This window comes from Bison bison, unplaced genomic scaffold, assembly GCF_000754665.1.
Source record: "Bison bison bison isolate TAMUID 2011002044 unplaced genomic scaffold, Bison_UMD1.0 scf7180017864304, whole genome shotgun sequence".
Classification (NCBI taxonomy): Eukaryota; Metazoa; Chordata; class Mammalia; order Artiodactyla; family Bovidae; genus Bison; species Bison bison.
In genome coordinates, this window is record NW_011494876.1 from 10,801,099 (window position 1) to 10,824,303 (window position 23,205).

Consider the following 23,205-nt stretch of genomic DNA (forward strand, 5'->3'; position numbering starts at 1 on the left):
ACTAAAGGTGTTCATGGCCTAGTCTATCCACCAGGAGCTGCCTCCTATAAGAGATATCATTCTACGGAGACCTGAATGCTCTGTGAGAGGTAGCTATGTGAAAAGCGGGGGAGAGGGTTCTAAACAGAAGGGATAGTATGAGTGAATGAGAGCCTGGGTCTAATTGGAGGACTTGACAGTGCTCAGACCAGTTAGATTTTAGGAAGTCAATGGTTCTTTGTTTTGGAGGAGGTCATGAAAATTTCTGAGAGGCTGTGGACCCTTTTCCCAAGAAAAAGCACAAAGCACCTACAAGACTTATATATCATTTTAAGAGGTTCACAGGTACTTTCTGAAGCCTACCCCTGAAGTGGGGTTAAAAGGACCACTGGTCAGAAACCCTGTTGTCTTCACTGTCACCTGACTCCCACTTAAAAACTGCTCTGGCCATACTTTCCTGCACATGTAGAGACTTCTTACACACCTCAAGTTCCTACCTCTGGGTAAGTTCCCTGGGTTAATCAACCATCAGTGTAATTACCGTTTTAAAGAAGTTATAGTCTATAAACTCACCTTGATGGATGACCCTGGACATCTCACCTTTCCTCCCCATAGCAGGACTAAATAATATTATTGCAGGTCTATTTTTAAACATGCTATTTTCTTCCTCACTAAATTTCCTTTTTAAAGGAAGTGGCAGACCCAGGAGACCCAGGGCTTAAGCATATGAAAAGGAAAAGATTGGCAGTACTGTTGTTATTCCTTTGAGGGTGGATAGAAGTCACCACTCGCTAAGCACTGCCTTAGTGAGAGGAACACGTCCTTGCTATCAGTATTGCACAGGTCCCAGCAGAGTGTGTCTTGCTCACCCCATTCCCATCACTCTCCACCACCAGCCTCCTGGAGACTCCTTAAACAACCTAGTGCATACTGCCCTTGGGTGCTTTATACCTTCTGTTCACTCTGCCTGTAATTCACTCCTCCCCCTCAAAAAAGCCACAGGGTTCCCTCCCTCACCTCATTCAAACCCTTGTTCAAACATCACCTACTTCATGAGGCCTCACCCTATTTAAAAATAAACCCCACCCCCTTCCCTGATTTGTGTCCCACTTATCACTGTCTAGGACTTCCCTGCTGGCTCAGACAGTAAAGCGTCTGCCTACAATGCAGAAGACCCGGGTTCAATCCCTGGGTCGGGAAAAGCTCCTGGAGAAGGAAATGGCAACCTACTCCAGTATTCTTGCCTGGAAAATCCCATGGACGGGGGAGCCTGGTAGGCTACGGTCCATGGGGTCGCAAAGAGTTGGACACGACTGAGCGACTTCACTTCACTTCATGGGAGTAGAAACACTCTGAGGATCCCTGATCCCAGACAGTGATTTCCAGAGGAAATGAACTCGGCTTCTCTTGGTTTCTATTCTCAGTCTTTTTCTTTCCGATTTCCCTGTCATTGAAAAGCCATGGCTGTTTTGGTAACTGAAATAAGTCTCTTGCCCTCGGGTTTCTCAGCCAAGAGCTTCTAGCTCCCTCTCCAAATGGAACCATGTAAAGTTCATGTTTCCAAGAGAAAAGATGTCCTTGGTGTTGCTATCACATGGCATTTACATTCACTTTTGACAATGGTGGCCGAAACTCTGCTTGCTCTTTGGTCTTTTTGCCTCATCCCAATGTGCAGTCATCCCCAAACTATTCTTTCATCTTTGGAGTTCTCCTCCTGTGTGCCCGAGGCTGAGGGCTCTATTGTTTGAAACTCTGACCAATGCTGTGGAGATATTATATTAAGCACTGCAGCTTAGCATGGAATGTGGAGACACTTGAAGCAGGATTTAAAAGACATTCTGATTTCCTAGAAATGTAACAGAATATTGCCTTGGAGCAGAGAGCGAGGCAGGAAGGAGCCGCCTTTTCCAGCTCCAAGCCTGCCGCTCCTCAACGCAGAGGAGGTTAAATCACGAGCCGAACACAGAGCATGTGAAAGGTTGAGGATGTGTTCTGTTTAGGAGACCCTGTAAACGGACTTGTTTTGCTGGGTGGAGGAATGAATCATTTCAGCCGTGCACACCAGCTGCGGCCCGTGGAAATAAACCGAGGGCTTTCCCACAGCATGCGCTGTATATTTCATTGTTAGAGCTTTGCGTTTTGACAGGTAGTTCTTATCCTTCTGGAAAGAGAGGTCTGAAGCCAGCAGCTGGAGGAAGACCTGGCAGGGCCTGCTGTCTAAATTGAGAGCAAGCATGTGCAGCAAAACCTCATTATAACATGACCTGTTATTACATGGATTTTGATATCCCAGGGGGCAAATACGTCTCCCAGCATAGAACAACTCCATACAGCACATGCCTGTTGGAACTTGTCTAGCCCAGATCACAACCTTGTCCGAGAATCCAGTGTTACAGAGGGGTTTGGGCCTTTTTTAAAAAATTGGCAAACATACCAAATACAGATCATGAATTATGTATGCTACATGTATGGTGTGTGGCAAGTGCTTCTCCCATAAAAAGTGGAATCCTTTCTCACCTTCTCTTGAATCTGGTCTGGTCTTGAGACTTTCTTTGGTCACCAAAATGTGGTGGAAATGACAGTCTACCAATTTGGAGTCTAAACCTTGAGTCCTTGTGAACTCCTGTCTCTTTGTCTTTCACATGCCCGTGAACACATATATAGTTCTTCTCATCACCTTGAAACAAGCCCACTGATACATAAGAGGCCATGTACAGGAGACCCCAGTCCTAACCAACACCATCCTAGACCAGATCACAGCCAGTCAACCCCCAAACGTGTGAGAGTACCCTGCCCAGATCAGCAGAGCCTCTTGATTGATCCCTGTAGACACACGAGTGAGCCCAGCCAAGACCCAGTAAATCATCCATTTGACCTGTAGACTCATGAATAACAATCAGTCATTGCTATTGTAAGCCACTGAGTTTTGAGGTGGTTTGTTATACAGCAGTGGCTAACTAATACAGGAATACTGGCAATATGTATGAGAATAGATACATCAGGGAGAGTAAGCAGTTCAGACAAGGACAAGTGCTGTGAAGGAAATAAGACAGGGGCACATGATAGAGAGGGACTTGCACAGGCTACCTTATATCAGAAGCTGAGTGAAGGCCTTTCTGAGGAGGAGACAGGTAAGCCAAGATCTGAGTGATCAGAGGGTGCTGACCGTGGGAAGGGTTGAGGCAGGATTTTCCCGGATCAAAGAGAAGCATGTGTAAAGGTCCCAAGACAGGACTGGGGGCATAGCAAAATAGAAGGGGAATAGTGGGAGAAGAGGTCTGGGAGAACTGTGGAGCCCTGGAGGCAGCGAGGAGTCTGGGTTTTGGTACCCGTGCTGGGAGAAGCCATGGGAGACACTGACCCAGGGGGGTGGCGTTGTATTTTTTCGCTTTCTGACTATCATGTGGTGGCTGCAGGAGAGCAGCTGATAGACCGCCGCAGAGGTCAGGTGAGGGGTGATGGTGACCCAGACGAAGATGGCCCTCGGTGGGCAGATCTCCTCTGAGCCTGCCATAGCACACCCCATTCTTCCTTGTTCAGAGCTTCCTGTTGACCCAGCAGTGCTGCCACCAGCTGCTGGTGGGCTAGCAAAGGGGCAGGACACGCACGTTTCCTTTGTCTCTCCACCTTCGGTGCCATGCACACTGTAGGGCCTTAGTAAAGACTTGCCTTAGGAAAGCTCCTCTCTGAATTTTTGATCCTTAACTGGTGCAGTGAAATCATATCCGGTCTATTCCCTTTCCTTTCACCCAGGTGGCTTGGGAGGGGTGCTCTCCTCTTTCACAGGACTGTGGAGGCCCTGAGAACCGCTCCAGGCTGTGGTCTTTTGTTATTACAAAGCATCTCTTAATGGCCTGTGGCCACCGCCCAGTGAGTTCCTCTCCAAAGCCTGGAGTGCGTGCCTGGGCCCTGTTTGGGGTTCAGCCTGACTCATCAGGTGACCACGTGGAGGTCTTTAGGCTTTTTGGCGCCTCTTTCTTCTGCTATAAAACCTCTCTGGTTCGCGCTGCCCCCCAACTCATGTTGAAGGCCCTAGACTGCTAGAATCCAGTGTTTATGGAGCACCCGGAGTGATGGAGGCAACCACTGGGAGCCGATGCTGCCTTTGGGATCTTGCCCTGATGAGCTAAGTTTCCCTAAGCGCCTTGGGAATCACAAATAAAGGAACTTTATGAGGATATAACCTTATTATTTTCACCCTGTCTCTCACTGCCCTTTTATTAGAATTATTTGGGACTGGACTTCTCCTTTCAACTGGCATAAATTTTCTTTGACTCAGCTCGGCTTTTTTTTTTTTCCCTAGAAAGGGTGGGTGGAATTTAGAATTAAAAAGTAGCAATGCAGCGGGAATGCAGACTTGTCTTAAATTTCACAGCAGTTCATGAACTTCAGGAAATCTGAACACACAGCATGCAATTAAGAGCAGGAGGAGATTTTTTTTTTTTTTAAATCAGTTGTGAAAGAGAAGGTGGCCGGGTAGAGACAGGCCGCTCGTAGGCCTTGGGGGCCTGGAAATCAGCTCCAGGGACAGGGCGGACAATAGCCCATAGGGAAGCCAGGAGCCTCGGCCCGCCTTTTGATCTGTTATTGCATAACCTGTCCAGGACCAAGTGCGGCAAGTCCCTCCTCTGAACAGAGACACCAGAGCTGTGGCCCAAGGACTTAGAACAAAGTTCAGGAAAGGCCATGAGGGGGACACCCCCCACCTCCAAGACTGTCCTCTGAGGCTGTCATAATGCTGTGTGACTAGCGTTTGTCACCGTGTTGGAGGGGCAGTTTTCCAACATGGCGCTGTGGGTCAGAGCGGAGGGCTGAGAACCAGGAGGGGACCATCTGCCAAGGCCCTGGAGACCAAGAGGGCTCTTCGCCAGTGGAAAGGCCCACAGGGTTGTCGGCTTACCTGGAGTCTGGTTCTCTGCCTGTTGTTTTGGCACAGAGTTGGAGAGGGCATGCCCAGCACCTACTTCTGCTCTGGAGGTGGAGAGAAGCTACAGGATGATGACACAGAAGATGCCTGGGGGCTAGCACCTGAGACCAGCCGACCAGGTTCAGGTCCTGCTGCGTCTTTGTCCTTGGGCACAACCCTTTACCTCTCTGAGTCTCAGTTTACTCATCTATAGAATTTCATGTTTGTGTGTATGTGTATACTAATTTTTGAGGAATAAGAGTGAATTCCCTCAAATCTAAAATGCCCTCTTTCACTTATTAACAACTCTTTGGTGAGGAGGAGAAACACTACGTCAAATGCACTCATTTGGGACATTAAATATCCTAATATACCGTGGGAGTTCCTGGTGCACAATAAGAACTTCATGAATATTTTTATTTTGAAGTAAGAACTATAGAGGTGAAGAATACGGGCCTTTAGATTCCCATAGACCTGGGTGGGAATTCTAGCTTAACCGGTAACTAGCTGTGTGACATTAAGCAGGTCCTATTGCAGATTTTCTGCATCTCCACTTGTTCTGTCAAACGGGCACAGTGAAAGTACCTATGTGATCACTTGTGGGTAGAAATCAGTGCAATCAGATATGTCTTGGGTGCAGCCCAGGGCTTAGCATACAGTTCCTGTAGCTTTTGGCTAGTCTCACTATTCTGATTTTCCTCTGAAGCAGACTCTTTTCAACCAGAAGGCCTTGGAAGGTAGAATTTAGCCTGGTAACGTCCTAATGGTGCCCATGCTCCTCCTCCTTGCACTGAGCCTCTAGTGGGGCTAGAGAAGCTGCAGAGCCGAAGCAGCCTGGGGGACTCCTAGCCAGCTGGTGGGCGAGACCACGGGGGCCAGGAATCAGCCAGGCAGCCTGTTTGGCAAACTCAGAAGAATAGTAACTGACTAAAGAGTCCAAAGAATCTTTATATCAGCTCTGCTGAATGGTTTTCTTTCCATCATCCCCCTTTCTGCAGATAACTGAGAGGTAACATGATTTTCAAGAGGTTATGTAGGCTAGTCAGATTGAGACAGCAGATTTGAACCCTAGCAGCCTGACGACAGAAGCGTAATGTGTCCACTGTACTCTGTCAGCTGGAAGAACCCTGGGTTGGCCAGACCAGGAGAAGGGTAGGGAAATAGACCTTCTGTGAGCCAGTAGTTCAAAAGAGGGATCCAAAGCACAATCATAGCAGTAGAGCCACCATCATTTCTCCTACGAGGGATAGCTGTGAAGACCTTGAATCCCTAAATGACTCTGTGAGATTTCTTGTCCTCACTGCACACATTCAGAGTGCTGAGCCCATGTAAGCTCAGGGAGGCACAGTGATTCACTCCAGGTCACACGGAAGATGACAAACCCAAGGCCACAGGACTCTTCCTTGGCACCCCTGTCATGGGGCATCTTCCTCTTCTCAGACATATCTAGTGTCAGAGAGCTCATCATCACTCATGGGGCGGTCTATTCTCTGCATCCTTTTATTTAGGTTCATGCATCGGCCAGATGACTTCAGAGATAAAAGTTTGTTTTACTGCAGCATTTCCTCAAGGGGCTTTGGCAAAGAAAGGTCCTATCAAAGATTTCATCAGGGATTTTAGAGAGAAACAGTAACTACCAATTGGTAGATGAAACGGTGGAATTTGAGAGCCAAGTGGGCCTAGGTTCAGATCCAAGCCCTTTGGCTGTACAGCTATGCAACTTGGGGTGAGTCACTTTACCTCTGTGAACCACAATTTCCTCATTGGTCAAACAGGATTAACAGAACTTAGTTCTGTATATAGGGATTAAAAATATCACATGCAAAGTCTTGGGCACTTTTTTTAAGAACTCAAAGTGGCTGCTAATAATAACAGTAATAATGATATGATGATGATGGTGGTGTCTACTACTGTCAACCTAGCCGGACTGTATTTGATGTCGTACAAAATGCAGGGACAAGCGAGTGTATGCTCTCACTTCTAACATGTTTGTTTACAGCTCTTGGGTGAGGAGGAGAAACATTGCTTCAAGGGCACTCATCAAATGTAAAGTCTGTTCTCATTTCAGAAAAGCTTTAGGTTGGAAAATAAGGCTTTTAAGATCATAGAAATTCATGGTTCTGCCTCCCTCCAAAAAAGTCTATAGACAGAATCGTTCCTTTCTAGGCTGCTGGCCTATGGCAGGCTTCATGGGTGCCTGGACTGTGTGTGTGTGGGATGCAGACAAGGCAGGGCCACGTGGGCTCAGGAGGGTCCAGGTGGTTGGCTGGAACAAGCAGAGGATGAGGGACACATAGACCTTGGCTGTGCAGATGAGTAATGACAGTGATGAGGACCACCCAAGGGCAGCCTGGTGGGTCATCCAGCTAGCCCGGTGTCCCCATCAGCAGCCTGGATCCAACCAGCCATGACCCGGCCTCTTAGTGCTGAATTTCTGCTCACCACCAGACAACCACTGTGGTCCCCACCATCCTGACTGCCCTCACATCTGTTGTTCTTCACATCATCATTCCAGGTGTAGGAGGCGTGCAGAGAATAGAGTAAATCATAAAGTTCAACGATCATATTAATGACTGGCATTTATCAAGTACTTGCTATCACCCAGCCTCATGCAGAATGCATCGTCTCAGGCAGTTCTCACATAACCCTCTGGAGCAGTGACTACTGTCACTGCCCGTTTTACAGATGAGAGAATTGAGGCACAGAGAAAGCAAAATATGTCCTAGTGAATAGCAGAGATCAGAATCGGGCTGTCCAACATTAAAGCCTATCCCTGTCCCCTTCCTCTATGTGGCATATCCTGTAATTCCATAACACTCCAGAAATATTTGCCTTGACAAAGGAATACTGGCAAGGAAGAATGTGGTAGAGGTAGAGAATGCTCAGAAAGAGCTTGACGTTTGGGGATCAAGCTTTCCTGGGGACTATCTCTTTCTTTTTTTGTATCTCAGAGAAGTTAAGCTATTTGTTCCAGGTCACAGGCTATGAAGGGGCTTCAAACACCTCTCAGTTTCCTCTGCAACCAGAGAAAGATCTGTGATGCTTGGAAATGTCGCTTGTTGAGTCAGAATAATAGAGCATAAAAAGCCCCCTAGTGGCATTGTCTGGGGTAGCTGCTTCAAAGTAAAGGGGGGGAAACTGAGGTCTGTACAGGCCCCCCAGCCCCAGGTAAGGCTTAGAATTTGCTGTTTGAAGGAAGTCATGTGGGGTAGTAGAAAGACTCTGAAACTAGATTTTGAGAGTTTAAGCTGCTCTTGCCAAATTGGTGACCTTGGGCAAGTCTTTTATCCAAACTGCACATTCCTATCTGAAAATGGGGATGGTGATGCCTCTTGGCAGGGTTATTGCTGAATCTCAGCTATCACACATACAAAGTGCTCAGAATGGTACCAGCATGTAGAAACTGCGCAATATCATTTTGTAGAAGATTGCAAATATCCCCCAGGGGTCAAAAAAAAAAGTCGTTGTTATTTAAGTATGGATTTGCTTCAGTCCTTTCTTTCTGATGCCCACACAGCTGTTTATGGGAAATGACTGGGGACAGTTGTTAGGGAAGCGATTCCCAGGGGTGGTGTCCCCTTCAGCAATAGCAGTCTCACTTTCAGACCCCCGTACCCCTTGTGGTGGTGAGTGTTTCTTTGGCTGGAGATCCAGCGGCCTAGGAGCACAGGAGTGGATGACAAAGCCTGCCCGGCCCACTCATCTCCATCCTGGGCTATTCCTGAAGTGCTGCCAGGACAGACCCGTACAAGGCAAGGTTCCCCAGCTGCCGTCTTTGTTCTCATTGCTGACTGGAATGTCTCACAGTGACAGGCGGCCAGGAAAAGCCCCTGTAGTGTCCCAGCGCCATCTCCTTTCAGCAACACCGTCAGGCTTGCTTCTTGGGCCACACAAGCCCTGCCAAGGGTGGAGGAACAGCACTCCCCAGGCTGAGAGGTACCACCTGGATTTGGGCCGAGGCGGGTTGTCCTGGAGTTGACACTATCTTATAAGGAACGAAGAAACCCAAAGAAGCAATAGGCAGGCAAACTGGAAGAGTCACACATGTAGCTGGTTATTGAGCAGCTGCTCTGTGCCCAGTGTTTCTAAGTAAGCTTTCTTTTTTTGGCCGTGCTGAGTGGCATGTGGAATATTAGTTTCCTGACTGGGGATCGAACCCACATCCTCTGAAGAGGAAGCACAGAGGCCTAACCACTGGACTACCTCATTGGAAGAGACCCTGATGCTGGGAAAGATTGAGGGCAGAAGGAGAAGGGAGCGATAGAGGATGAGATGGTTGGATGGCATTACTGACTCGGTGGACATGAGTTTTGAGCAAACTGCTGGGCGATAGTGAAGGACAGAAAGTCTGGTGTGCTGCAGTCCATGGGGTTGAAAAGAGTCAAACACAACTGAGTGACTGAACAACAACTCTGTGCCGGGCACCGTGTAGATTTTATTATTATTCAGGGATGGTGAGGCCAACAGATAAGGAGACAGTTGCCATTGAGAAGTTAGTTCCGTTATCCACACTTGCCAAAGGTAGGAAGTGTGTCATGCAGGACCATGGGGGAAAGCACCAAAGTCAGTCAGGAAGCAGAGAGAGCAAGGGGGAAAAAGTGGTCAAGAACCTTTATTGTGATTTCCATAGTAAAGGAAAGGAAATGCAGTGTAAATGGGCTTAGGATTTGTTACTTTGAGTAACTTCATTGATCTCTGGCCGGTACAGGATATCCTGAGTTTTCTGGTCCCTGGCTCGATCAGGGCAGGGCAGTATTATCCCAGAGTAAGTGCATGAGCTCTGTGAGTGCCCAATAAAGGAGCTGGTTGGGGATATTGGCTCCAATTAAGTAGTTTACTTATAAAAGGTACACTCAAAGGCAAGTCATTTCTTGTCTCTTGAAATCAGCTAATCCTGGGATGAGCCATCTTCCTAGGGTCAGTAAGGCCCCAGATGTCAAAACATCAGAATACAGTAAAGAATGTTTAATGCAGCGATGCTCTGAGGAGTGCATGGTACACAAAGCAGACCTGATCCTTGTCCCCATGGAGTTTTCCATCCATCCAGCAAGGAAGAAGACGTCAGATTACCAATCATCATAAAATCCATTGAGAGATGAAATAGGGAAAGAGCAGGCTTCTGTGGGATTTTTCATAAGTGAATATCACCGATGACCTGAAAGAACTCTCTGCACAGACACCGGGCATGGGGAAAGATGCATCACTTCTCATTATTGATGTTGGTCAGAACTGGCCAGCCTGATGATTAGCACATGTTGGAAGTGAGAAGAAAACAAAAAGACGTGTGCAGGGCAAAGGCAGGAAATAAGGGAAAGGCAGAGAAGAAAAGGCTCCAAGGTTTAGAGTTTTCCTTGAACTTATCACATCCCAGTCTTTATGGCTTATCTGAAGATAGACCATCTGTTCCATCACTGTCAGCAGCATGTTATCGAATATTGTCAGAACTCTTTGAACTCCTGGGAGAGACGTCCTGTGGAATAGCCACCTCTTCCAATCCGTGCGTCATCTGGCCGCTGCAGCTCCCCCTGGCCTTCCAACTGCACTCACCTTCCAATCCCAGACCATTTGGAACCAATCTGGAAATCATTATCTTGTCAAGTTACATTGTCACATCAGCAAGTGGTCAGCTATGACCCTAGAGATAAGATCCAAGATTGGCTTCTCCTCTAGCTGAGGTCCCTATGCTAACAAGTGGTTGTTATGCTCCCTTCCAATGGTCAGAACTGAATTCTCCTCATTTCTGTGATGGAGTTGGGACCAAAAGCACTGGACGAGAACCATTTCAGAGCATGGCATTGAAAGAGGGGTGATTCAGGGCAACGTTAATTCTTGGAAGAAGAGGAGAGTCAATGAATACAAAGGGATGAAGCCATCTTGGAAGGCATCATCTAGAAGCAGAAATGTATCGACTGTGTTTCCTTCTATCCTCGGACTTTGGACACCACAAAGTGATAATCAAGCCCAATTAATTATTGGTCATGTCATTAAAAAAGATGAATAATGAAATGAATAGTGAATGAATAGTGAAATTTTTAACTTAATTGAAATCAGTGTTTATATGACTTGCCAAAGTTTTAAAAATGTATGTGACAGGCTGAAAATGTTAGCACAAAAAGAGTTTCAAGCACATCAGATGCAAAAACATTGAAAACCATTCGTCTAATTTAATTGTCAAGTTGTGCCAAAAATGCTAGCATGATATCTTTGAAGAGTAATTGGTACAAAGAATATCCTCAAAGAGAAATATTTCCACACGTCTGGCTCTTATCTTGCCCTCGTTAAAATTTTTTTCCCTCCCCATTGGCAGAGTGAGTGCATGCTCCTTCTTTGCCCTTTCCACACCAACTCTTTCTGCAAATTTTTCAGCCACTGAACTTTAACATGTTATCGGAGTGAGTGCAGATTCTTTCTTCAGATTTGGCCCAAGATAATCACGGAGGGATTTTTAATCCTTTGTTGCTGCCAACTGTGGCCCTCTCATGTATTTGTTTAATCAGATAGGTTGAAAAGTTGCTGCCTGCTCGGCTCCTTGGAGACAAGGGTACCTGCTCACTCAAGTGTGATGAATTCTGGAGTTCCAGTGGCATTTCCTTGAAGTGGGTCCAGAGGCAACTTTTAGCTCCTCTCCTTCAATCATATTACCCCGAACTTCCTGGAATGGTCCCAGAGAGAGATGGATGAAAGGTGAGAAGAATGGAGAACCCATTCCATTCTCATCATCTAAAAGGAAGAAGATAAAAAGAAGCTGTGGTCCTTGGCTGAGGGGGTGATGAGAGCCCACCCACAGCGTCCCTGGGACACTAGCTTTCTGTTTGGCTTACGTGGGCCACAGGTGACATGACAGCTTCCTGTGATCTTCCGCACCACCTGCCTCCACAGTGATTGTATTTGCCATGGACCACCCTCTGGACACATGATGAAGCCCCCTTCCTCTGCTCCACATCTGCTTTTACTATATCACATCTTCCAACGTGATAGCATTTTATCTTGTTCACTGTCTGTCACTTCAGTAGAATTTAATCTCCTGGAGGGAGCTTCATCTTGTTCACTAGGTACCTGACACATAGTAGATACTCAGTCAAAAAGTCGTTGAAATGATGGAGATTTAAGTATTTCACAAGATTGTTGACATAGTAACATCTCTATTAAAAGGAATAGCGGGGAAATGGGCATAATTCTGCTATCCTAATAGTCTGGTTAGACATATAGATCGCATGCATTTAGAAGATAATCTACATAGATACTTTTGAGGGCTCACAGGATGCCGAAGGGCTTGATCTCACCTCGATCATTTTGAGATCTCGGTGTCAGGGATGGGGAAGTCAGCCAGCACTATGCTCTGGCGAGTGTGCTGGATGGCATGTGCCCAGGCTACTGGACAAAGCTTGGTGACTTGTGAGCTTTACCAGTCTTGCCCTTCAGCCAGCCTGCTGGAAAGGTTCTGGCTATTCCAGCTGAGTTACCTCCCCCAACCTCACCCTTGCCAAGGCCGTTCCTACAAAAGCAGGTCTTTGGCTTCTCTGATGCAGAATCTGGGGAATGACACGTGTGTGTGTGTCCAGGGGAATAGTTAGAGCTGGAGAGGGGCACACCTTGAGGAAAGAAGAAGAATTATGTTGGAGGAGCTTTGGGGGACAAGGGGTGGGAGGAACTGGGGAAGCTGCAGGACACAGATGAAGAGAATCACCGTGTTCTGCTGGACTGGGGTAGTGATTTGGGCCCTTGACCAACATCATTCTGGTCACAAGGTGGGATTTCACCTCCCTTCCTCCTGAAGTCAGACTTGAGCTGCTATCTTGCTCTGGCTAATGAATTCGGGATGGAGGTTATGTGTGTCACCTCTGTGCAGAAGCATTTAGCACCATATGTAGTTCACCTTGCTTTCTCCTTGCCACTCTGATCATGGGGGCTTTTGCTGCAATGGATCCCAAGTAACAGGGAGACAAGTAGAACCCCCTGCTGAGCCTTATAGACATGGAGCATGAACCCAGTATAAATTGTGTTGTGTAAACACCACTGAAATTTCAGTTTGTTACTGCAGCACAACTTGGCATATCCCAACTTAACTTGTGACCAAGCCCTTCACAGTGGTAAGGTTAAAACAGTTAACAAAAAAAGTTTAATTTTAAAGGAGTGTATTTTTATTCACTCAGTCATTCAACAAATGTTTATTGAGCACCTACTCTGTGCCAGATACTGGATGAAGCACTAAGGATTCAGCAATGAAAAAAGCAGAAATCCCTTGCCCTCAGGTCAGGGAGACAGAGGATATGAAAGACAAATATGTGAAAGACAAATATGTGAAAGACAAATATGTGAAATACTTGCTGATAATAAGTGCATCTACTTCCTATTGTTAAGAAGAAGAATAGAGTCAGAAAAGAAGAGGTAATGGAAGACATGGGACAGTTGCACTTTTAAATGGGGATGCTTGGAAGGGCTGGGTGAGAATATCGTATGTCATATTTGAGACCTGGAGGAGGTGACAGAATGAGCCTTGCTTATACTGGGGGGAAGAACATTTCTGATAGTGGGAAAAGTACATGCAAAGGCCCTGAGGTAGGAATGTGTCTCGTGTGCTCATGACATTTGACATTAGTATGGTAAGCACTGGGGAATGTCAGAGAGGAAACAAGGCCAGACCATTGTAGGGCCTCATAAGCCACAGTAAGGATGTTCACTTCTGTGAGTGAGAAGGAAAGTCACTGAAAGGTTTTGGGCAGGTGTTTGTCATAACCTATCTTCATTTTCATGGAACTTCTCTGGCCAACTTGAGAACAGACAGAATGTGGACAAGGGCAGGGAGGCTGTTTAAAAAATAAAAAAAAGAGTTGCTGAGGATTTGAGCCAAGGTGGTAACAGTGGAGATGACAGGAAGTGGTTGGCTTTGGGATGGGTTTTGAAGGCAGAAATAGCAGTATTTGCTGAAGCATTGGATGTGGGGTGTGAAAGAGAGAAGTCAAAGAAGACTCCAAGGTTTTGGCCTGTACAGCTGGAGGAGCAGCGTCAGCCTCATGTGGAATAGGGACAGTTAGAGAAGGGAATGAATTAATAATGATCAGGGGCTCGGTTTGGGAGATGTTCATTTGAGATACCTACTAACTGTGGGTTGCTGCATGATTCTCTTCTCATTTCTTTGCCACTCTGAGCTTAGACCTCATGGTTTCCAGCTTTATAAGAATTGCCAAGTCAAACCAAGACAATGGTTTACCTAGTGCTGACCCAAACTATGGGCCTCTTGTGCCCAAGGGTGATCCATCACCATTCAGGGGGCAGCCTTCTGGGATATACCAAGAAGACATGAGCTTTCTCTGTCAATAAGAGCTCTCTGTTATGAAATGTACTTGGCTAGTGGGGCCCGTACACTTGTAATGAGCTGAATATAAATTCGACTGAGCTATAAAATAAAATAATAACCATTTTAATATATAGCATCTCCCTGCCAAGGCAGCTGAAGAGAAGGCTATGAGCAATAAAATTAGTCCGGAGAAAGAAATGAAAAACCACTGAAAACAGCCACCTTCTAAAAGGAAACAGATTAGAAGGGTCCAAAGAGGGGAACCATCACCAGGAGTGAAACTCACCAGATAGCGATAAAACAGTTGTGAGGGAAAAGGCAAGAAGGAGAGTTTCCAGGCTGCTGTCTCTTGCTCCCCTAATCACCAGAGTGACCTCATCTATCCCCTGGCTTCATCTTCTATCCATGGTTGATGACTCTGAAGCCTGAAGCAGGGTATCAGACCCCTGTTTCTATCCCCACTGGGAAATCATCTTCCCAGTGTCTTCTCACTGTCTTTCCAGATCTGGTCCTTCTCCTGAAGGACCTTGAAATCATCATCACCTCTTCCTTCTTTCTCACCTCCTCCACCTAATACGTTTGCCCTCCCACTGTCCATTTCTGAACACTCAGTCCATCATCTCCCAGCTGGACCACAGCAGCCTCCAAGCTGCTCATCCTGCTTCCACCCTAGTGTCTATACATTCATCAGGATCGGGCTTTAAACTGAAAATCCTTAAAACCTTCCACTGAGATCTCATTGCATTTGGATAATATCCAAAAGACTTACCAGAGCTTCTAAGTTCTGTATAATGAGAGACTGACTTTCCCACCTCTCCAACCATACTTTACGCCACTCTTCCCTTTGCTTCATGGATCTTCTGTCTGTTCCTCAAACACATCAAGGACTTTCTGGCCTCAAGGCCTTTGCACCAGTCCATCCCACTGCCTGGAGTGCTCTCTCCCAGATCTGCCCATGGAGTTCAGGCAATGTTCCCCTGACCACCGTGACCCCTATTATCACTGATTACGCTTTATCATATAACTCCAGCTAGTTGTTTTCATGGCATTTATAGCTATATGAAAGGATCTTATATATATATTATATATATATATTTGCCTGCCTTCTCCACTCATATGCAAGTGCTATGGGAAGAATGCCTTATTTCGTTTTCCTCTGGATTTCCAGCACCTATAATGTAGTCTTGTGTGTGTGTGTGTGTGTGTGTATGAAAAGCATAATATCAACAATCTTTGAGTAATTATTTTGCACTGGGTATGATACATGCATGGTACTTGTCCACTTTATTCCCTGCACACTGAACAATACCTGGTGCCCAGTAGGTGCTCAGAAATATTTTTTTCATGATGTATCAATGAATGAATTCTTCATGTAACCCGTTTTGCAGATGAGAAATTACATGTTTGCCCGAAGGCCCACATTTGGTAAGTGGTGAAGCCAGGATTTGAATCCACACAGTCAGAGTAGAGCAGATGTCCTTGACAAACATTAGGAAGTTCAGAAAAGGAATAACATAGAATGAATGTTAAGTCTACTTCAATCCAGAGTCAGAAAACTCAGTAGCCAGGAAATTTTCCCCCAGGTTTAGAGATCTCCGCCTCTGCCCAGATGTAACAATTTCATTTGAGGCACATAAAGAGGAAGAAGTTTGAAATTTGAGAGAAGTGTAGCTTGGGATTTGAAGCTTGACAGCCAAAGTCTTTTGACTGGCCCTGATTTCAGCTGCTATTGAATGTGCCTGTGAACAGAGTATTTACATCCCTCTCAGTGCAGCCCGCAGTTTAGAGTCTGAAATCAAATGATTATTTTTTAAAGTATTTTATTTTAAAAGCCTTTGAGTGACAAATGATTTAGCAAGTTTTCAACACCATGCTTCATGTGGTTTCGGTTGCCAGAGGGTGACTTACGGCCAAGCCTGGGCGCTCAAACCCGAGTGAGCTTACATGGACCTCAGCAGTCACATCTTTTTTATGACGTTTAATAAAGTCTTGCACTTTTTCTCCTCTGAGTGGTTTATTGTCATCCTGGTGGCAGCATCTCAGCAGGCTGGAAAGGAATACCAGCCTGATAAAACAGAGGAGAGTGGATTCCCTGACCCTGTGCAGAATAAGAAGTGCACGCAGAGGGCAGAGGGTCAATCCGTATACTCTCTCTGTGGCACAGACTCTTTCCCTGTCTTCCAGGTGGACTTGATATCTGCTGGCCACTAGGTCCTCAGTTTGGAGAGAGGTTAAAATTTTTTTTTAAATAAGCTCCCTGCTTATTATTATGAAATACTCACTTTATTCAATATTCATTTGTCTTTAATGTTATGTGGGCTATTTTACATGTATCATTTACTCATTTCTTAAACAACTATTTTAGTTAGAATTAGATTTGGCTTATAATGACAGAAATTCTAAAGCAATCACTTCACAATTGTCTTTTTTCTTGCATAAGTCTAGGAGAAGGCGGTTCATGACCAGCCAGGTAAAGGGTGCCATGATGTCATTAGGGACCCTGATCCCTTTAACTCACTGCTCTTCCATCTTAGCAAACTGTGACCTGCAGCCCACTGCCTGTTCTTGTACATAAAGTTTTATTGGAACACAGCCATGCTCATTCATTTGCATATTGATTTACATATTGTTTTGGCCTGCTTTTGTACTACAACAGAGTTGAGTAGCTGCCACAGAGAATATATCGCCCACAAAGCCGAAAGTACTTACTATCTGACTCTAAAAGAAAAGCATTTTCTGGTCTATGTCCTAGGATAGGACATGGTTTCTGCCTTCTGATGCAGAATGGCTGCTCAAGCTTCAATCATCATGGCTGTATGATGATTGAAGCAACAGGAATATAGCCTCCTTCTCCCTCTATGTACATGTCCTAGACATTGCATATAATTTTCTACCTGCATTGGATCAGTCAGAATTTAAACACATGATCACACATAGCTGCAGGAGAGGCTGGAAAATATAGTCATTATTCTAGTAGACATGTGTCTATCTGAAAGTTAGAGATCCTATGACTAAGAATGGTACACAAAAAGTAGGGGAGACAACTAGCCATGTTGCTGTCCCAAGGATTCTGCAACAGGCATATTATTATTCTTTATTACAATTGGGGCAGCAGAATCTCAAGCACTTCAGCAACTTTAGAAGGCACACCCATTTCCCAAATGATTAAATGTGAAAAAAGGAACAGTGCTACTTAGAATTAGGTGACTAGGAGATGTCAAGGAAGCATCTCTAATGATTTTTTGATCTTGCCTTTAATAATTTGCCACTGTACTAGAACACTATCACTGAACATCCGAGTCCACATCCCCCCCGCTCTCCTTCTTCCCCTAGACTTTGCTCACCTTTCTCCAGGGGATCTTCCCCAATCCAGGGATCGAACCCAGGGCTCCCACATTGCAGACAGATTCTTTACCAACTGAGCCATGAGGGAAACCCTCCTCCAGCGCAGAGTGGTGCTTTCCTGGTTCCAAATAGTCACAGATCTTCCCTCCTTCAGAACATCAAGAGGAAAGCTACCTTTAAGCTGGAGACGGAGATCCTGTAGGATGAGACCTGTGTCATCTTCATCTTAGGCTCACCCAGCACCTCACACAGGCCTTGGAACAGAATGGATGCCTAGCAAACCATTTCCAAATGGAGCACAATTAGATTGTGAGTTTCTTTGAAGTAAGAACCATGTCATCCTCCTCCTTTGTCCAACTTCTTTTATGGTCTTGATCATGCTGCAAATATTGTGGGTAACTGTATCAGTCAAAATTAGTTCAGTTCCAAATGGCAGAAACCCAGCTCAAACTGGCTGAAGCTGAAAAGAATATTTATTGGCTAATGTTCGTAAGAAGTCCAGGCAGGGGTGGTTCTGTTTGCAGGCACAGCTGGATCTCAGATCTCCCTGCCTCTGTCTCTTTCTCTCTCTCTCTGTGTGTATCTTTATCTCCATCTCTCTCTCTCCTACCACTGTTGCATTTACCTCTCTTCTCTCATCATGTTGACCTCGTTTCCTTTCTCTACAAAAGGCTTAGGGAAAGGTGGCAACGCCTCCATGGCCCATGGTTTTTGTTTTGTTTTGTTTTGTTTTGTTGCTGAGGATCCCTGAAGAAAAGGGTGGGTCTCCCTCCCTGCTCACCTTCGGTACTCACAAGATTATATCAAAGACTCAGGTGGAGCACATGCCACCCTTGAACCAATCACTGTGACTGGGGTTTAAATAGTCTGATTGGTCAGGTCCCAGTCAGGAGCCCTTTTGGACTGAAGGAGTGAGTCAGCCCCTGCCATTCACACTGAGGAGGAGAGGGTCTGGAAGCCAGATACACACAAGCAATCTTTTGGACTCTGTTTTGCCCCTTTTACAGACATGGCCCTCAAAGTAAAAAAATGTCGAATCTAAGGATGCAAACTCATCAGTCCATTAGCAAAATTCTCTCTGAGAAGCAGAATTCAGATGGCCATTCAGCAAGCAAGGGTCCACCCCACTTAGTGCTAAGAAGTGGTTATTATTTCTTTTTGGACACTGGTGAAGGTTGTTATTATTTCTTTTTGGATGCTGGTGAAGGTTTTAGCAGCTCAGCCTTCCAAACAAACCTCATCACCATCTTCTTCACATGTGTGCATTCTCGCTGGTATCTGGGACTGACATTCAGGCCTTTTACTTGTACATCAGTTACTGTTTATTTGGGATTCATATGTTTCTTTGACCTTCCGTGCAAGGTTGATGGATGGGTTTTTAAGCATCTTTAAATGAATTACAATATATGCCAAACTTATATTTTTGTAATATTTCTGCCAAACTGGACTGCAGTGGATGGCTTATTTCCACATTCCTTTGGAATGTGCATGTTCATAAAATTTTACGCCTGTCAGTTGGTAATTTGCCAACATTCATTTGCTATCACATCACGATCGTTTTTTAAAACACAACAAAAAAATTTAAACACAGGTATTAGCATGGACAGAAATGTCATCCAATAGCATGTCATTTTGAATGTCTTGGCTGGGGAAAGATGAACTCCATAAAAGAAGGTACAGCTGGAAAGAAATGGGGGGAAAAGGATGTGAGGGCGACTGGACTGGGCGAGCTTGGTGTTCTCTGGTGTTGCACAAATTCTCAGGTCACCAACCTGGGAGACTGCTTTCTCTGCAGGCAGTGTGTGCAAAACACTTGGACTTTTCTCATATGATATCCCTAGATTCAGTTAAGCTATACATAGTTACTTTGTTATTGAGACTCTTGATTTCAAGTGACATATACCCAGCTTAAAATGGCTTAATTGAAAAGAAGGGGGAGAGGGAGGATTTTTTTAGTTTAAGTAACTAGAAGGTCCAAAGATCTATCAACTTCACTTATAGCTGGATCCAGAAGCTCATATGATGCCGTCAAGATACTGTCTCTCTCCATCTCTTGGCTCTTGTCTCCTCTGGTTTGGATTCTATCTTAGACTGGCTTTCACATTCAGGAGATAAGATGGCTGTTGTCAGCCCCAGGTTGACATCCTAAATCCCCATAAAGAGAACAATCACTGTTCTAACAGTTTCAGAAAAAGTTCAGGGCAGACTCTTACTGAACTGTGCCCTTTTATTGCTGAAAAATATGCCATTGCCAAGAGGATGCTGCATTGTGATAGACCATGTATGGCCACACCCTCCTTAGGGTGAGAATGGAGTAGAGGTGGTTTTCCAAAGGGAATTTGGGCAGAAGAGGGTGGATACTGTGCAGGAAAAAAACCCAAAAAGTGTCCCACAATGCTTACTTTTCTGAAAGGTACAGGGGGCGAAGTAGATACACAGACTACCACACCTACTCCCCCTCAAAAGTAAGAGCTGAGGATTTAGGGATGAGAATTCTAGAAGGATTCTCACAAATTGTGAAGACCGGTGATGTTCAGGAATATATTCCACCTAATGCCGGTAAATTCCTTTGGTTGAGATGAAGCTGGAGAACACAGAGTTCTATTTGCTGAGTTCTCCCTCATACCTGCTTCTAACACACATAAACACACCCAGTCTCTGAGGATCTTCAGTGCACTCCCAAGAACTATATATGAAAACCTGTGAGCTTATACACACCCATAGTGAACATATTGAAAAATGAAAAACCGGGGATGTCACAAAATTTTTCCAAGGTGACAGAACTGATTCTAAATCCCCAGAATGTCTGATTTATAGCCCAAGTTTTTCTCTCATTTTTTTTTTTAAGTGAAGAAGCAATAGCTTGGTGGAAGCATGCCAACATCATCTAAACCTGGCTGAACTGATGAAATCCTATTTGCCTCTAGCCGTTGATCCAGTTATAAGACTTTGCACCCCCAGCCATGACGGGTAAATGTCAAGACTGGAGTGCCCTTCCTCACTTGATGCCCCAGGTCTTGCTGGGAGACAAGGTTCAGTGTACTCAGAAAAGGGGTATGAGGATCTTGACAGGCCAATAGTCTGCCACAACAGTGGTGTTCTGATCATTTGGTTCCTCCTTGATCAGATTTCTAACCTAGGTTCATAAGACTTTTGATCAAGTGATAGATTTCTTATATCTCATGATTTTGTGGGTCAGGGGTTCTATCAGGGCTTCACTGGGCAGTTCAGCTCTGTGGACTGAGGTCACACTCAGTGATATTCACTTGGTGGCCAGGCTGAGCTGGAGAGTCTCAGAAGGCTTCAGTCACGTGCCTGGTGCCTTGGTGGGCATGGCTGTGGACCCGGCTCAGCAGGGTCCTCTCCTCTGTGTACTCTCGGAGCCTTTTCTGCGGACTCTGCATCTGGGTAGTCATCCCTGACATGGCAGTTTAGTCTCCGTGAGACCAGTGCAGAAGCTACTAGTTCTTTTCCTTTTTTTTTTAAAAAAAATATCTTATTGAATATACTTGATTTACAGTGTTGTATTGAATTCTTCTGTACAGCAAAGTGACACAATTATACATATATGCATTCTTTTTCATATTGTTTTTCCATTGTGGTTTGTCACAGAATGTTGAATATATTAGTTCTCTGTGCTATACAGTATGACCTTGTTGTTTATCCATCCTATATATAATAGCTTGCTTCTACTAATCCCAAACTCCCATTCCTTCCCTTCCCTACTACCTCCTCCCTCTTGGCAACCACAAGTCTCTGTATCTGTGAGTCTATTTTTATTTCTTAGATATGTTGATTTATATCATATTTTAGATTCATATATAAGCAATATCCTATGGTATCCATCTTTCTCTTTCTATCTTGCTTTGCTTAGTATGATAATCTCTAGGTCCATTCATGTTGCTGTAGATGCTTTATTTCATTCTTTTTTATGGCTGAGTAATATTCCATTGTGTGTGTGTACACACACATATGTACCATATATTTTTCCATGCATCTGTCGATGGACATTAGGGTTGTTTCTGTGTCTTGGCTGTTGTAAATAGTGTTGCTATGAACATAGAAGTACATGTATCTTTTCAAATTACAGTTTTGCCTGAGTATATGTCCAGTAGTAAGATTGATAGATTATATGGCAACTCTATTTTAGATTTTTTAGACAACTCCATACCCTTTTCCATAAGTGACTGTACCAATTTACATTTCCACCAACAGTGTAAGAGGATTCCCTTTTGTCTGTAATCTCACTAGCATTTGTTATTTGTAGACTTTTTAGTGATGGCCATTCTGATGTGTGTGAGGTGGTACCTCATTGTAGTTTTAATTTGCATTTCTTTAATAATTAGTGATGTTGCAGAAGCTTGTGGTTCTTGTGGAAGCTGGGACATACATAGTATTACTTCCACCATACTTCATGGGTCAAAACAGTCATGGGCCAGAGCAGAGTCAATGGATAGAAAAATAGAGTCTGCTTTTTATGGCCATCTTCAATCTACAAAGTAATACAGATCCAGTCCCCTTGGAACAAACACTGTTGCAATCTACAGAAATGTCTGTGTAGTCAAAGGAAGGGTCTCCCAACTGCAGGTTTGGATTGACTTAGTCAAAGCAGTCCCCTTGCCCATGCAGGAGCTCCCAGGAGGGTACAATAATGTGCATTTCTGCATCAGAGGACCCCTAGAACAGAGATACGCAGACTTCATGGTATACGCTTCTCTTGGAATCCCATGAAAACGCATGACTGACAGTCTTCAAATCTGACCATCTCCCAGGGGAGGCTTGATGCTGATGTGCTACTTCAAGGGCCACACTTAGAGAGTACAGCCCTGGAGGCATGGTGTTCAGCTCTGTTTATCAGCTGGGCCTGTTTTACAAAAGGTATCTCAAGTTGAGTTTCAATGAGTACAAAAAAAGCAGAGGCGCTCTGGGTAAAAGACGCGGCACAAGGGGACCTGGAATCTGGCTAATTGCCACCCTTCAAAGAGTCCCAAAAAACCCTCTGAGAAGGACTTAGGGATTCCAGAATCTAGAATGAAAAATGCAGACCTAGAAGTAAGCTAGAGATGGAGCCAGTCCAGAAATAGCAGCCACTTTTTAGAAAGACACTGCTGGCCCCAGTAACAGTAATAAATCTGATATGTCTATAGAATGGTAAGGTTTGCCAAGCCAGCCTTTAACCTACATTATCTTCTTGGTCTTCTAGGAGCCTTTCAAGGGCAGTATTATTATCATTCCCACTTCACTGACATGTGAGGCGGTAGGAGGATGGGGCACTGGCTCAGGGTCAGACAGCTAAGTGTGGACCTGGAGGAGTCTAATTCTCATCTCTCTCCAGCCCTACACAGGCAGAGAGCGGGCTAAGCAGATGGGCAGGACTTCAGATGCAACTGACTGGCCCCAATCCCAGCCAGTGTTAGGAAAAGTCTGGGAGAAGAAGGCAGATGGGGAAGCTGATGTTAGCATTGGAAAGACTAGGGGACTAAGGACAGATGGGCTGGGGGTTTGAATCCCAGCCTCTGTGCTCATTGGCTGTGTCATCTGGGGTCTACCCAGCTCTGCTGTAATGTAGAATCAAGCAGTACCCACTTCATAGGGTTGCTGTGATGATACATACAAAACACACAGCACAGAGCCCAGCTTGTAGGAGGTTCTTGGTAAGTAGGAGCTGTGGCACCCT